The sequence below is a fragment of the Anomalospiza imberbis genome, chromosome 5 (genome assembly GCF_031753505.1).
Source record: "Anomalospiza imberbis isolate Cuckoo-Finch-1a 21T00152 chromosome 5, ASM3175350v1, whole genome shotgun sequence".
In the NCBI taxonomy this organism is placed as follows: domain Eukaryota; kingdom Metazoa; phylum Chordata; class Aves; order Passeriformes; family Viduidae; genus Anomalospiza; species Anomalospiza imberbis.
Window position 1 is genome coordinate 47,472,737 of NC_089685.1, and position 13,181 is coordinate 47,485,917.

Sequence of the window (13,181 nt, forward strand, 5' to 3'; positions counted from 1 at the left end):
TGCCTGGAAGGGGGCTGGAGGTGCACAAGAGCTGGGAGAGGACACAGCCAGGACCTCTGGAGGAAAGGTGGCCAGTGGCTCAGGAACATATCAGGCATCACTGGGCTAGAGTGAGCAATTGAATTTTATTTGCATATCTTGTTTTTCTTGGGGTTTATTTTTATCTCTTTCTGTTACTTTCCTTTTTATTACAGCAACTGATTCTTTCACTTTAATTCAATTATTAAACTGTCCTTATCTCAACTCGTGAGTTTTCTCACTTTTACCCTTCCCAACCCCACTGGAAGGGGAAAGGGAGCCTGTGCAGTGATTAGCTGCCAGCTGGAGTTAAACCACAACTTGCTCCTCGGCAGCACCTGGAGGAAACTGGAAGCAGAGTGACTGCTCAGATGTGATGATCTTCAATGTCCAAACAGCAACCAACATAAAATTTAATTTAAGCTACACTACAGGGCATGTTTTCAGCTTTTATTTTTTTTTGGGGGGGGAGATGATGCTTGACGAATTAACTGCAAAACTCCCATTATTGCAAAACTCCCATTATTAACAGAAGTCACACAGTTAAATCCCCACAACCTATAAAGAAAAATATTGCCTTACGTTTCTCTATGCTATCACTCCTGATCTGTGCTGACAGCACTCTCATCATGAATAACATTATGTCAGGCTGCCCAATGATTCCTGAAACTGTCAACAATGTTTAAAGTCAAGTTCTCCAAACTTTTTAAAAGTTAATCATCTTCACTCTGGAAGCATAAAAGTTGAATGCAATAGAAAATGTGCAGATTCACAGCAAGTTTTATTGACTTGCTGGCCAAAGACTTCATCTAGCTGCTGAAACATTTACATACAACAAAGCACTATCTATAGAAAGGATGGCCTTAAAGGCCAGAATATACATGAGATGGCAGAAAGAGTTGAGAAAGTGTGGAGAATAGTGCACAGTGTACTTGACTTTTACACTCAATTATAAAAGCCTTCAGTCAATCCAATGTCTGCAATCAGCCTAGTTTAGGGAATTTCACTGTAACACCATGTACAAGCACAGCTGAGAAGGAAAACCTCTTGAGAAACCTTAATTTCCTTGTCTTCTTCTGTTGCAATCTGACTTAAAATGCCACATTTTTCAAAGCATGAAAAGCCACCAGTCCTTCAATTTCCCTCAATTTATTTATTTTTTTTAATTACTACTCATCAATGTGATGAGAAGTTCCAGAGTGAAAGCCTGAAGAAAGAGCAATCAACGTGCTCTTTACTAGTTGAAAGTGTAAATTTCCTTTACTAGTGCCCCTTAGGCAGGTCCATAGGGGCACTAGCAAAGAAAATACCTTTCTTTCTGAAAGGCAGCCAGTCAACTTCACATTTTTAAATGGCTCAATTACAAATAAATGCAAATAAATATAAATACAAATAAAAATAAATATAAAATAAAAATAAATACAAATAAATATAAATTGTTTCAAATTGAGTTCCTGATAAATGTTGTACACACTTTAAATACCTGTGTTTAACAAAATTTTCTTGTTAATTTTGCACTTCCATTTTGTTGTCTGAAGGGGTGTTTTCAGCAATAATGACATTAACTTGTACTCCAGACCTCTGAACTATTGACCTACACATAGGAGATTGCAGGAGTTGATCCAAACTGAACTGGCTTTCCGAATCTTCTATAGCCTTCATTACTCACAAATCTTCCAGTCTGTGTTTCTCTCAAAGCTGCAACTCATTCAATCAAGTGATCACATTAGATCATGTTAGGATTCACCTTTAAAAGTTGAAATTTACTGTTAATGCCCAGCTGAATGCATTGAAGAAGTCCAGAAACAAAAAGTCAAAGAAAAAAAAGATGCGGGAATCATTATTTTATAACACCAAGACTGTTATGCCAAGCTCACATTTTGGGGTTTAATTTATTATTTTCAAATTTTACTTGCTGGCAACACTTCCATTTTACTCTCTGAACTGTTGAACCAAAGCATTTAACAAAGCAACCAACAAAATCCCTGTGTACTGGACTGAAGTCCTCTTCAAAGATCTCCAGCATATGTTTTTTTTAAGAAACAGAGGGTGTATCTGTCAGCTTCTCTCAAGAGCTAATAGGGAACAGTTCCATTTGCAGAGGAAAGCACAGTTTTTCTACTGGTTCCATATTAACCTGGGAAAGCCTTTAAACCATGGATATGTCCTCAAAATCTGTTTCTACCGGTCTTTTTGACTTTTGACAGAGCAGAAGGGGGATGAAGTAGAATGGAGAAACAGTCTCATGGAATGCCCACATGATAGGGCTTTTCTTAAGGAAACTCTTATCTGTAAAAAATTTATTCAGTCATGAGGATCTAAACATCGGTCCCTTCTCACAGAGAAAATACAAATGACACACAAAAGCCCTCTCATTTTGGGACTGGGTAACCATGGATAAAAATAAAGCAAGGAAGAAGTAAAAGTGGTCAGAAACTGTTTGCTTTCAAGTCCTTTCAAGTCTTCAGTCAAGCCATTGATGTGGTGTGGCCCAGAAAGGGATAAAGCAAAAGGACAGATCTACAGCTCATTTGTATATTCGTATGTTGAACAGTGTTGCCTTAGACTGGATGTGCTGCCTAAGGAACAGGAGTATTTTCTCTCTGTTTTCCTCCGTCCTTTCTTCTCCATGGCCAGAAGCCAGAGAGTTTTACTGGTGAGAGGAGGTCACTCACAAGCACCACGTTCTCTGATAGCTAACATGCACCAATAATTTTATCATCTCAGGGGATCCAGCCACAATGTGCATCTCCCGTGTTTGCCGAAAAATGCACTGATGTTCAGTCCTGTACCAGGTAAATTCCCTCCATCAAACAGATACATCTTACATGGTCCTGAGATGTGATTGAAATCCAGCCTAAGCTGTTCAGCAGTGCAATTACAACAAAGGAAATAATTATAAATATGTAGAAAAAAATAGTGGGAGTGAGGGTGATATAGCACTGGACTGGGTGCTATAAATGGAACAAGATCCTGAACAACCTGAATTAACCTCCTTTGAGTGAATGGTTGAACCAGATAGTTTTCAAAGGGTTCATTCCAACATAAATCCTGACTCTAAGTGTGGTTTAAATGGCCACACTGCCCACTGCTAGGGGCTAGTTGAGGGTTGCTTATGTGACAAACATTTGCCATGCATCCCATTCTCCCAGGGAAATTTCTCATTAAGGTGAAAGAGAAAGTAAAATTGTTTAAAGTGCCAGACCCTGAAACATGAACTACTGTAACTTGTCCCTTCCTCACACCTCCTCAAAGTCCTATATGATAAATAATTACCAATTCTTAGAATAAACACAGATCTTCATACTACCAATGATTATTCAGAAATTATTTTGGTACAGGAGCAGGTTTGCAAAGACAAAATTCATTCAGGGGCTGCTTCAAGCTCTGCTTGAATGTTTATAGCAACTTTTATGCAATCTGACATTCCAAAAAGAACTGACAGTAATGGTCTGGAAACACAGGGAAACCATTACAGAACAGAGAAAAAAGAGTTTCAAAAGAAACGGAATTTAAGAGCTAAATTTCTTTAACTGGCTCTGATAAGGGACTGGCTGAACAGAAACCCTTTGAGGAGCTTTCAGACTTAACAAGATGACACTCTGCATTGCTCCAAAATGCAACACAAAAGTTGGGATGTGAGGCTGAAGAAATATTCCCCTCTGGCTTTTATTTTGTCAGATTTGATGGAGCCAAGCAGACTTTCCCCCATCAGCAATGAAGATGGAAAGGCCTTCCAGGGAAGCATTAGAGTCTCCAGGAGAAAGGTCCTGGAGCTTCCTCTCTGGAAACCTGTCCCCATCCCATGCTCCAGGCTGCTGTCAGGGGGGCAGCATCCACTGGAGCCACAGCTTGTGAGGCTGCAAGACTGCACTGCAGAGCATCTCACCTTTAGCATCTCAAAAAACCCAGCTGGCTGAGGCACTAAGAAATATTATCTGCAAATCAGGTTGATCTAGGCATTTATACAGTATTGCAGGTCATGGCAGCAGTGCCAGGACATCAGAGGGGTTTTCCCTGGGATAGCAGATCTCCTCCTCCTCAAAAGTACAAAACAGATCTAAATGTGTCCTTAGAAGTGCATACCAAGACATTGTTGTAATGACAATAAATGACAGAATTGACCATAAATGCTCCACCCTTTATGCTGGGGTTGAAGCAGACATTGACCTTTCCTGAGGCTTTAACAATTCTCTGTGAATATTCTTCCACGTCTGTAGCTTCAGCATTCAGTAAAGCTCTTGGTCACCCTGGAAATGTTTTCCTTTTTTTCTTTCCTTGATAATACTTAGCTGGAGATAATGCTCTTTGGTAACCAAATGCATATGTAGCACACCCCAGGAGGAGTAATATGACTTTATTTATGTTATGATGTGTGTTTAACAAGTGATGGGCTCCATTATTTGTCCACACCCCATCACTTTTCCACAAAACGCAAGAACAACGTAGAGCAATAAAAGTTACTAAATTCCCACTCTCCACCCATCTTTAAGAACAGGAAAGCCAACCCTAGAGTCTCCTCAAATTATAATATAGTTCAAAGTAACATTTGTAATTGGTTATGTGGAGTAATTCTTGTTCTTTCTAATAATGGGTGAAGATTTCTACCCCTCTGTCCCTTACAATTTTGGAGCATTCTAAATTTCTGGTTTCTTCAGAATTAACATTGCTACTAAAACAGAAAATTGCCATTTAAAAAACTTGCAAAATATTCCTCTTCCTTTCTTTATACTGCTAAGAGTCTCTGATTGATCCCTCACTCTCCAAATCTTTCCCTCACACAGTGCCAGTTTTGTACTGGGGGTAGTGTCCTTCTCTTTTTTGCACACAGATAACATAGAGCCATTTTTCCTCCCTCACCTCATTCTGTGGTGTTGCAGAATTACTGTGGACATTCTCCTCAGAGCTTGGAAAACTGGGCTAATTGTCTGTGAGGTGACAACTGCTCCATCCACACATCTGCAAAACATCTCAGCAAGTCGCTCCAATTAACAAAGTCTACTATGTTTGATTTAATTCTCACTTGAGTTCTTCTCAGAAGAACTCGTTTAGGTGTACCTAACAAGGCATGCGCTGAAACAGAATAGGTAAGGATTAAATGTCCTGCATATACCCAGAGCCCTGCACCTCAAACTCTTCCTAAAACAGTAATTAATTAAGACTCAAGTTATTCTCTGTGATGGAGAAATATAGCTTTGCCTACTTGATGTAGGTCATGGTCCGAGGCAGAAATAGGCCAAGTTAACTGGCCAAGATCCAACAGAAAGCACATGGCAGAACTGGAAATTCAACTATGACTCACTTCCAAGATGTCTCACATTCCCCACCCAAAAAATCAGTTGTACTTTCATTCATTCCTTCCTCCTGAACACTTGTAATTTTTGTAACTTGATGACCATCATTTCCAGTTAGAGTAAGCAACACATCGCTGAAGCAGCTTGTAGAATCTTCTTTAGAGGAAGAAAATATCAGTACTTCAGAGCAATACAGAATAAGAGGTTTAGGGTTGTTAACCTGATACTTGCTCTGATTTGATCAGCACAGTCCAGGTTTGGAAAGCTCAGACAAGCTAAAATTGGTAACTTTGATATTTTTGTGACTTTATGTCATCATCCATAACACTATTGTATAGTAAAACATTATACATGATGACACAACACCTGGAGAAAGCATTGTGCTTATCAAAAAGGCTGTGGGTTTAGCCAGTTCAGTTCAAGACCTCGTGAGCATTTCTGAGCTCTTAGCCAGTCTCTATCAGCTCTGGTTATTACCTCTGTCCTTTTTCTGGCAAGCTGCTCCAAAACAAGAAGCAAATAATGTGGCTGCATTGTCTGCACTATGCAAAAGCCACACAAGGGTTTAATAGTTTGATGCACAGCAAGGAAGATACAGGTCACTGTTGTATGTTATGGCATGACCTTGCGAAGGTAACCAAAAAGAAATTTAAAATAAAGATTTAAAAAAAAAAGAATGCTCTGCCTTCACAGACCTGTGCCTTTTGTGTGAAGGCAGCTCTAAAACATGTGTCAGGGAAGCCACAATAGTGCTAATGAAAGAAAGTGGAAGAAAAGTTGTCTGTGTCTCTAAGAAATCCCCATTACATCTACAAGTAGATGCTCTGAGGCGGCAACTGTTTAGTCCGAAGTTTAAACCGACTCCTTAAATTCACCATCGCTGGGGCCTGGCTGCTTAATAAAGACTACAGGGTGTTGAGAAGCACAGTATATTATTTCATTAAGTGCTTTTTCGGAGAAGGGGATTTAGAAGTAAAACTGCTGGCTTTGTGTGGCAAGGTTATGACCTTTGACAACTTTGGAGCTTATCTCTTTCATCTTCCCACTCCCCCGAGACCCCGAACTTGCGGAGGGATGGAAACGGGTAAGCCGGGGCCAGACAGAGTCCAGCATTGTTGTGGGGCTGCCTCCTTTCCCTCTCCCTCTTTCCCCTTCTCTCTCTCTCTGCCTCTCCCTCTCTCTCTCTCTTTTTTTCCCCCCTAAACAAAACAGATCTGAACTGAGCCAAGGAAACAAAAATGTATTGTTCCTCGCAGATGGAAGCGAGTGTCGCCTAGGTAACCAGATTAATCTCCTTTTTCTCTCCCTTCCTCTCTTGTAGTGCGGTAATCGGTGGGCTCTTTTCACAAAAAAGCCAGCCTCAAAGCTGGGGCTCTAACTAGGTTCCTAATTAGCTGCAATTTACAATGAAGACAACATGATGAGATAATAGAAATTTGCAAAATAATGACATACCTCAGCAAAATATTCCTCCTCCTAAGAACCATTTTTATACAAAAACAATAAAGAGGGCCCTTCTAAAGCAAAGCTGGAAAATGGTGGTGTATTATGTGACACAGAACATTATTGTTCGCCTCTTGTTCCCCCAATCAACAGCTTATTGTTTGGCATCTTAAATAAAAATGACTCAAATACAGGCCACATAATGATCTCCATTGCGCTAATACACTGTATATACAGAGTAGTCAAAAATGTACCCAAGCCAAGGCCAGTGGGGCTGGTAAAGTAGCAGGGCCCAGAAAGGTAATTTACAATACAATGCACTAACTATTATTGCTGGCCTTAATCACACGTATCTCCCTGATTTCTGTCAGGATGCGCTCCGACATCAAAAAAGGGCACTTGAGTGGGGGGCAGCCAGTTAATGAAATATGATGGCTCGCATTTGTTTTCATGTGGTGGTTGGCTCAAATGAGGCAGCTCCAGACTGTTAGCCAACAGTCTTCCCTTGTGCGACATCAAAGGCTCCCATTGATGGCAGAGAGGGAGGGCGCGGGCAGGGGGATCGTGGGGAGACAGCGCCGAGGGAGGAGCGCTGGGCAGCTCAAAGGACCATTAAATCCTAATCTCTACCTTATGTCCCAAAGAGGGGAGCGGGGAAGCAGAGCGGGCTGGGGCCAACCTGATTCCCCGGTTCCAAGGGGAGGAGTGTCAGCACCTGCACGTGCGGCACAGGACGGGCACGGCCTGTGGACGGGGCGTGGGGCTGCACAAGGCTGGCTGGTCACTGCAGACGTGGGGAGTACACCAAACTCAGGGCAGCTTTGATCTCAACAGAAAGATTTCATAAATAGCAATGGATTGCCTGAAACCATCAGGAAGAGCAGCAGCATCAAAAGTCACTCCTTATTTGATCTGTGGGCTCATCAATGTTGATCGGTGCGGCTGCAAATGCTGATGACCTGCAGGTCTTTGAGGATTGTCCCTCAAAGAAGTGCAACTATGGCCACTTTGGACAAGGATGGAAAAGCATTATCATGTACCCTGACTTGGTCTTTTGGTTCCTGAGAATGGCAAGAAGCCTAATTTCCTTCACAGAGTAATTGGAAGGATTGAGTAATGTCATATTACACAGAGCAAGCCAAGTGCTGAAAACTACTGACAGAATGCAGTGGCTCTAGCAACGTCCTGCAAGACAGTTTGCAGCAAGGGTTAACCATTTCAAGAACCACTTTAATTCCACTGCCATCTGTTTATACAACTTCTTTCATCTTTCACGATCTCAAAGCACTAAATGGTATTGTAAGTTTGTTGAGGAGAGCCACTGAATACATCAATGCTGAACATTATGCTGTGCAAGAATGAGGAAAAGAAGATTTTAGAAGTACCCCAAATACACCACTTTGAATGAGCTCTGCCATGAGGTTTAAACAGGACACTGGGCAGACCAGGCTTTGGGGTTTGAGTTATTATTCAAAACACTCACATAAGAAACATATTGATCCTGAGAGCCTTTAGAAGTGTAATGTGACACCTTTAAATCAACAACAGTGAACATTCAAACAATAATATAAAGGAAAAAAAGAAGGATGCAGGTTTAAGACACAGAACGGCACTGAGAATAGATTTCAATTTTGGAATTGGGTCTGCTGTAAACAAACACAAACTGGTCTGCAAGGATTTCTAGGAAAAAGAGAACAAGGTGGACAAATGTGAAGCATTCAGTCTTTAAACAGAAATAAACAGTAAGTAATAGATGGTCACATCCTTGTGTGTTAATCCTATTTTCTCCATACAAAGTGTGATTCAGCTGCAGAATAAGGTGTCATTTAATGTAACAGCATCAAAACTGCTTCTGAAAAACAAAATAATGTGTAAGGTACTTGAACTGCTTGTCAGGCAGCCCTACTCCAACTAATGCTGAGCATCTTCTCATCCCATTGACTTCTCCCAGCACGGGAGCTGGCAATCTACCAGAAGTTTGCTGACACACAGGATCAGGCAGCACCTAAGAAAAGAGCAGGAAAGTGCAGAAAATGGCTTTGAACCTGTGAACCCAGTTCAGTGTAAATCCCATGTTGACATTACTGATCATAGAAGTCACCAGTGCTTCTTTGCACCAACTGAAAGCTAGACCTAAACATTCGTGTGTTAGCTTGTATTTTTTTGTTTCAACCTACTATATATGTTTCTATAGAAGTCTAAATATAGCCTGTTCCTTTCAGGCTCATCTGAAAAAGCAGACCCAGTTTAAAATTTAGATTTCTAAACAAAGAAATAAGCTTTTTACCTGGCACATTCTTCTCCTTTGGAGCTTACACTGTTGTTTTGCTTAATCTATCTAGAGATTTTATCATTGCATGCTTAGATAATCCTGTGTGGAACAGCCTGCACAAACCAAGAATTCAGACAAGTGGGAACAGTGTTGTTGCCCTGTATACCCCATGCCAGAATCAGAACAGCAGCTCTGTATATCTGAAGCCTGGTATGACTAACACCAGCTCACCATTTTACATAGAAAACATTAGCTCTTCCAGCTCCTTGGATGGATGAAACAACTCAGTGAGAATTAGTTCCCCACAATTACGGAGCTCTATCTGATATTGCAGGTGCATGGTGCAAATGGAATTCAATTGGATTTCCGTACATTCAGCATCTGAAGGTTTGGGAGCCTAAATATTAACCTTTTCTCCACAACAATCCTATCCAAAGCACTGCACCATAGGAGGTCAAAACACTGGGCATAAACCTGCAATATGAATCCTGTTGTTCCTTTCTTTCTTTTTTTTTTTTTTTTTTTTTTTTTACGTTAACAGAACTGTTGGTGTAAATAAACATTGCAAGGCTGGACACTCAGTGTGTTTTCTTTTCTAGCATCCCAAGTGTCTGGCACAGACTGTGTTATCCAGGGTCTGTCTGAGATCATCTACACCACTCCCCTGGAATAGCACCTGCGCCCTTGTGGCCTTGAATGGCTCTCACAATACAAATTTACAAATGGCTTTTGAAAATTACTCAAACATCCTTCGGCATGAGCAAAATCTGCTGCGACACAACTGCCTTGCCTTTATTTTACTATGATTATTATCACTCCCAGGCTTTGGGGAGCTTTGTGTGTGTCAGCACATTTCTTTAGCATCTCTGATAGCCTTCAATCTTCCTGCCTTTTATACCTTTGAACCAGCTGCAAACAGCAAGAAAAAATACATAAACAATGGGCTCACTCAGGACACAAGGAAATCCACGCATCTAACTGAAGTTTAATGCTCTCCAACTCTATTCCTCCTTCTCTTGCCCCTGCCCCCCAGGGGAGGTGGGAGGAATGGTTTAAATCAATAACCAAAGGCTTCAGTTTTACAAACCCTTGAGCCATTAAAGCTCCGAGTCCTTGGTACACCAGCCCCAGCCTCCGCCACCCCTGCGCGCACACACGTAACACATATAGAAAAGAAACGCTCGCAGCCTGGCATTAGCAATGTTCATTCAGTGCTCTTTACTTAAAGGAAAAAACAATTAAGTGAAACCTTGAAGTAATCTCATTCTGCCTATTTAGCCTCTTCATCCCTCAATGTGTGGTTAGTAAGTGTTGCAATCAGGGGCTAAGGCCTGCTATCATTCGGCCTTAATTAAAAAAGACACAAGCAGTGGAGCTGTGAATTAGAACTGTAACAACGCACTACCCCTGATTAATTCGAGGCTCATGTTGGATTAATAACTCCAAACAAAGAACAAAAGGAAATTGTTATGCGAATTGCAGTCCTCCCAGGCCAGACAAAGGTCAAATCACAGGATTTCAATTTCATCCGGAGTCGCTTAATCAACTCCCTCGGAAGGAAGACCATATGCAGCCCTGAAAGCTACCCATTGTAGTCATGTTGTCACTGGACCTGAGAGACAGCACAGAGATAATCCGAGCTATTCCCCATCTTTTCTCCTTCTTGTCTGTTCCTTATTTTTTTTTCCTTTTTCTTTTTTCTTTTCTTTTTTTTTTTTTTCCCGTTATGTCAAAAGCCCTTCATTAGGGCTAATGATTAAGGAATAATCTGAATCCAGGACAGGATATTATCTGTGGGAAAGTGGCTTTTGTGGCTGCTGCCCCATGGCAGCATCCTGGCTCTCATTCCCCATGCAGCTGCAGAGGTAGCTGCTCATTTTGGCCGGGGGAGGGGGTCTTCTGTGGCAGCAGCAGAAGCCACAAGCAACTGTGTTTCATTCCACACCACACAGTCACTTACCCCCAGACTTGGGGGTGTAAAACAGGATGTTTGGGACACACTCAGTGCGCTGCCTACATCTTAATGCAGAGGCCTTTTGGGGATGTTAGCTGAGGAAGAAGGATATCACTAATCTGAAACCCCATCTCCGACCAAAACTAAGCCACAAAGAATAAAATCCCGTATTTTCTTGCTGCTGACACCCCCAGTGAAATGATGATGGAGGAGAACAGCCCTCAGTTTGCATGATCCTGGATATAGTGTCCTTCCAGCAAGCAGGAACAGGGCATGTCCCCCTGCTCCCCCAGAACATGACCTCTCAAGTAACTCACATGGCAGAGCATTTTATATGGACTGCACAGTTGTTCTGTGTAAAGAAAAAAGGAAAGTTTGGGTCTACTTAGGAATCTGGCACCTCATGCCAAGAGCAAGCCTATAGAAATGACAAAAAAGCAAGAAAGAAGCTTCAGGGCGTTCATTCCCACCCTCAGTGCCTTCTGGAAGGGCTCTGCCCATAAGCTCAGTAACACCAGCTTGCCAAACAGCTGCCAGCAGCTGGCCCAGCCTGGATGGGCAGGTACCCTCTCAGCTAGATCCCCTATTGTTTGTACACATTTCAAAAGGCAAACTGGAATGTCTCAGGGTTTCATTCATTGGGGGTTTTGTTGTATATTCTGTAAAAATAACACAGTTTGGGACCAAATTTACTGTCCCCAGGAATGGGCTCCAGCAAGAGGCCAAGAGCAAACAGCACTCCCCACTTTGATGTAGACCTCTTGCCTAACTCCAACAAATCTCTAATAATCTGTGTATGAATTCCTTGGTGTAGGATTGCTGAAAAATTCACCAGGACTCTGACCTGACTTTACCAAGAGATACCTTAAAGCCCAAAAAAAACCACACAAAACCTTTTACTAGTACCTGGCACTGCATCAGTAGCCTCCAAACCTGCAGGCACTGAAGAACAGGAGATATGACCGGGATATTAAAACACCTTGGGGAATGCAGATTCTGTGGAAATCTCTTACCTGTGCTAGGTGCTGGAATAAAATTGCAGGTCACTCGGTGAACTCAAAAGAAGATCCTGTTCTGGCTTTCAGCTTGGGATCATCTCCATTCAATTCTGTCACAAGCTACACTTGGTCCTCCTGCCAAGGGGCTGCTCACACAATTGCTGCCTCTGAATTAGCTGTTGGAAGGGAAGAAGCGGTTTGTGAATTGCCCAATTCTGAAGCCCTTTCCTTCTCAGAAATATTCCAGTTTTAAATATTAACCCAATGCATGACTATTCAACTTCTCCGATGCTTTCCTTTTAAGTATCTGTACGCTTTTGCTTTACATATTGATTTCTTAGCATGCAACCAGAAATTAAGATGAAATACCTACTGTGCTGTGGAAAAAGAGTCATATACTCAGAACGTTATTAAATCCAAATTGCATGGAATGCAAATTCTGTTAGAAATGAATCTTTCAAGCATTCCACCAGCTCCAAAATGTATTCAAAAAATAATTTTTGAAATCTGTTACTATTAGAAGCTCAGCAACAAATTAACTTACATGCACTACCAGCTATTTTAGCTACTTCCACTCTTCAGCACGGAAGTAAAATGAAAGTTTTAAGTATGCAGCTCCAGAAGTTTAGCCCATGTATTCATCTGTCAAAGAAGGAAACCTGTGCACATGTCCCAGTAAGAACAGTAGGATGACAGGATTTCCCTTCCCATTCATGTTGAAAGCCAGTTTAGCTTGCAGCCTTCAGTCTAACGGGAGAAAGACTGGTCACGCATTTCTCATGTTTTCTAATTACTGAAGAGCAAATCAGTTTCTTCTCCAAGAGTGAAAGAATCACAGAACCATTTAGGTTGGAAAAAACCCCTGAGATCATCAAGTCCAACCTTTGATCACCACTTTGGCAACTTGACCATGGCATTAAGTACCACATGCAGTTATTTCTTGAACGCCTCCAGGGACGTTGACTCTACCACCTCCTTGAGCCCTTGGGCAGTCCATTCCAATGTTTAACAACCCTTTCTGCCAAGAAATTCCTCCTGATGTCCAACCTGGACCTCCCTTGGTGTAGCTTAAAGCCATGTCCTCTTGTCCTGTCACTGTTGCCTGGGAGAAGAGGCTGACCCCCATCTGGCTGTACTTTCCTGTCAGGGAGCTTAAAGAGTGATAAAGTCCCTCTGAGCCTCCTTTTCTCCAGGATAAACAA

The 13,181-nt window shown here is 41.8% G+C and overlaps 1 protein-coding gene across 3 annotated transcripts in view; it reads right to left on the bottom strand.

The window, feature by feature from the left end:
• The window catches only part of SOX5 (SRY-box transcription factor 5), a 608,493-nt gene that overhangs the window by 313,819 nt on the left and 281,493 nt on the right, over window positions 1-13,181 (bottom strand). For all 3 annotated transcript variants that reach the window (XM_068190516.1, XM_068190517.1, XM_068190518.1), the window contains exon 4: window positions 11,995-12,155. The gene's annotated coding sequence lies outside the window, so the exon portion shown is untranslated. The remainder of the gene's footprint in view (window positions 1-11,994; window positions 12,156-13,181) is intronic.